The sequence below is a fragment of the Alligator sinensis genome, unplaced genomic scaffold, assembly GCF_000455745.1.
Source record: "Alligator sinensis unplaced genomic scaffold, ASM45574v1 scaffold1026_1, whole genome shotgun sequence".
Classification (NCBI taxonomy): Eukaryota; Metazoa; Chordata; order Crocodylia; family Alligatoridae; genus Alligator; species Alligator sinensis.
The window spans coordinates 275,336-278,608 of NW_005842897.1; the positions used below are offsets into that span (position 1 = coordinate 275,336).

Below are 3,273 nucleotides of genomic sequence, written 5' to 3' on the forward strand. Positions count from 1 at the left end.
CCTGTTCAGGGCAGGCAGTTGGACTTGATGATCTAATAATAGGTCCCTTCCCACTGTAAAATCTATTAAATCTATGAAATCAGTAGCAAACACAGGAAATATTGTGGTGATGATGGCACCAGGAGGCAGCAAGCTTCTGGACAGGGGAAGCAAGCTGACAGTAAGCGAGAACCAAAGAGAGTTTACACCATATTCTCAACTGGCTTCTCAAGGTGATTTAATCTGGCTACTTCAAGCTAAACAAGTTTACTATATCAACAAGCTCCCTGACATTACCTCTTCATGGTAAAATAAATTAAACATTACCAAAGAGTTGCCTGTGCCTTAGCACTAAGTGTTTCTTTAGCAGTATAATTTTCTAGTGTTCTCACCAATCATCCTGTTGGGAAAATTATGTTCCGTCAGTCTAAAGTTCCTTTGCAGGCTGTTCCCTCAGCTTCTCCTTATGAAAACCAAGAACAAAACCCACTGTAATAATTCTGGTGAAGAATAGTTGTTGAAATCCAGATTATGAGGAATCCTTCTCAAGACATCGTGAGAAGAATAAAAAGAAATCCCTAAAATCACTCAGCTCCCAATGAGTATCAGAATGGTTTGTAAATCTGTAAAAAATATAACTAGATGTGAATGAAAGAGAGAAAATAAGCTTAACTATTAATGCACAATATTTATTATAGACATGACTAAGGCACTTGAAAAATTATCAAAACATTAAAATGTCTAAACAAGACAGAAAGAGATCAGATCACTTCAAAGAGGAGCTCAGACTTTTTTATATATAGGACAACATTTTCATGACAGAAACTGTCTCACTCTTCATTCTCTCCGAGTGCTTGGGCTAATACTCCTAAACCTAATTGTGCAACATCCCTGTGGCAACCTTATCAGTTGCTTAAATATATAGGTAACAGGGAGAAAAGTATTTGTGATTTATCAGAATAGGAAGCTGGAAACATGAAGATGCACTACACTGACCTACTAGCTTCCATTCAAAGATATATGGATAGGAGTTTGAGAATCTCTGCCTTTAAAATTAAAAAATCACTTTTGCCCTATCATGCACTGTACCCAATTCTTTCCAGGCTGGCTGGTTTGCTCACACCTTCATGCTGCTTTGCAGCACTCAGCCCGATTGCCAGAATGCAGTCAACTATCACCCAGTCAGCTCCACGACATTGTTTTGGAATAGTCTGAAGACACTGCTCTGCATTCAGAACAAATACATTGTACAACAATTGTTCTGTGCACAAAACAAGATTAGATTATGGATCTAAGCCCTGGGTACATGGGAACAAGTGCTTGTGTGAAACATACACGTAGTTACAGATGAAATTATATCAAGTATTGCTTGGTCTGTACAAAAATATGTTTAAAATATATGGTTTCAAGTAGATTCTTACCTAGGACAGTACAGAGTTTGGTTTTCCCAAGACAAGTAATATGGTATTAGTTTCACTATTTAGTTACTGCAGCTTTAAGCAGAATAATGCCAGATGTACGCAAGCTTTATCTCCAGTCTCTCCCTTGTTATTCCACTTCTGTCTGCCTGCCAGCAGAAGGATTTCTTGAAATATAGTAAAAAGTAAGGATCATTGCTTGGTCTTGCTTGGAAGGACAAGGTGCCTTTAATATTTGATCTACAAAGAAAAGCCAAAGAGCACTGGAACCATTCGGGAACTCTGGGGTTTTGAACGGGGATGGTGATGTCAGCCGTGCATCAAGGCTGCGAAACAGTTTTCTAACGTGTAACTTGGCATTGCTCCCTGACCAGGACAGACAAGGCCTCACTGAGCTGTAAGTGGTAAGCTGGTGCGAACAGAGGGCTTATGGACAGAGAAGCAAGTCTCTAGGACCATGCCCCATTTCCATCCCAAAGTGCAAAGATCAGCATTATCTTCAAAAGAGACTCAGTCCAAAGGAGTTAGGGAACGAGATTTGCTCGTTCTTCCCCTGTAAGTTTTCTTTCCTTACATCACAACTTCCTTCTGTCCTTCCTTGCCTTAGCATATTTTATATTTATTGTTTTGTGGCATCATTGGGTTTTTCCCACTTCATCTCACAGAAGTCTTTACAACATGATTAGATCAGACCCAGACAGGGAAACTTCACAGGTCGACTCCAATACACAAGTGAAGGTTTAGGCTTTAGCTAGTAGGACTTGATTTCTTCCAGTCACAAGGCAAAAATCAACGGGTAACCAGAACAGATTACAGTTTAGTTGATTTGGTTCCCAGGTTAGCATACACCTAATAGCAAAGTGGACCAAGTCACAGTTACCAGGCGAAAAGCCTACACTAACCAGGAGTTGGCTTATGGCCCACCTAAGCTTTATAAAGTGCTTGAGAGTAACGTTTAAGCTCTAAGCCCTTGCACATCAAAAACAGAAAAACAGCAGACCCATAATCCTCCATTAGCACAGCTGCAACAGGATAGGAAAAAAAAAAACCTTTTTATTTTTCCAAACCAAGTCAAACTTTTTCCAGCTGAACCTACGTAGCCCCTGCAAAGCTTCACCTTGTTTGGCAACCTGGGTTTCGTTCACATAACCTGACTACCAGCGCTTTAGCCATCGCATCACCCACCGCTGCCTGCAGCCGGACTAGATAACGCTGCGAGCGAGCGAGAGAGCGAGCTCTCCGCCGCTATCGCGGAGGCATCGCAGGAGCAGGGCGCTACGAGGAAAGAAAGTCCGGGATTTAGCCCCGATCCGTTAAAATTTACGCCCCGGCTATTCGAATTGGGCACGGGAGGACCCGGTCACAACACAGCAGCATCCCGACACCCTTACAACCGGGCTGACACTACGGGCATCAACGGCCCCAAAACACACTCCCGAAGGAGTTTCCAAGGCACGCAAAGCCCGTGCCGCTATCACGCCCCGTGCCAGCGCCGCTGAGCTACACCGTCATCGCGTGAACCGGGCGCGTGCGAAGGATTGTGCGCAGACGAAGCCACAAAGCATCGCTCCCCAGGACACCCAACCGGGCCAGCTAGCCCCGTCCGGCAGCCACGCGACGGCCCCCAGGACACGGGGGCTCGCAGCAGAGGCGATATCTTTTGAGGGTGGGGGGGGGGAAAATAATAATAATAATGACGTCTTCCATCGCAAGCTTTCGGGCACCGACACCCCTCACCAGGCGGAGCCGAGGGCCGGGAGGGGCCTCGTGACACCACCGGGACGGCTTCCCTGCACCTCGGTGCAATCTCGCATCCATCCCCCTCCCCAACATCACCTCACATCTTCCCCGGCGCGTTTCTCAGCGCCCTGCGCCA

General features: G+C 45.1%; 1 protein-coding gene across 4 annotated transcripts in view; it reads right to left on the minus strand.

Moving 5' to 3' along the window:
* CCDC186 (coiled-coil domain containing 186) overlaps positions 1 to 3,273 on the minus strand; it is a 46,894-nt gene extending 43,621 nt beyond the window's left edge. For 3 of the 4 annotated variants that reach the window (XR_001358949.2, XM_006035937.3, XM_014525833.2), the window contains exons 1-2: positions 1,401 to 1,550; positions 372 to 602 (exon numbers count right to left, since the gene is read on the minus strand). The gene's annotated coding sequence lies outside the window, so the exon portion shown is untranslated. Of the gene's footprint in view, positions 1 to 371; positions 603 to 1,400; positions 1,551 to 3,233 lie in introns of those variants that run through there. The other variant, XM_025192142.1, reaches the window with a different exon arrangement.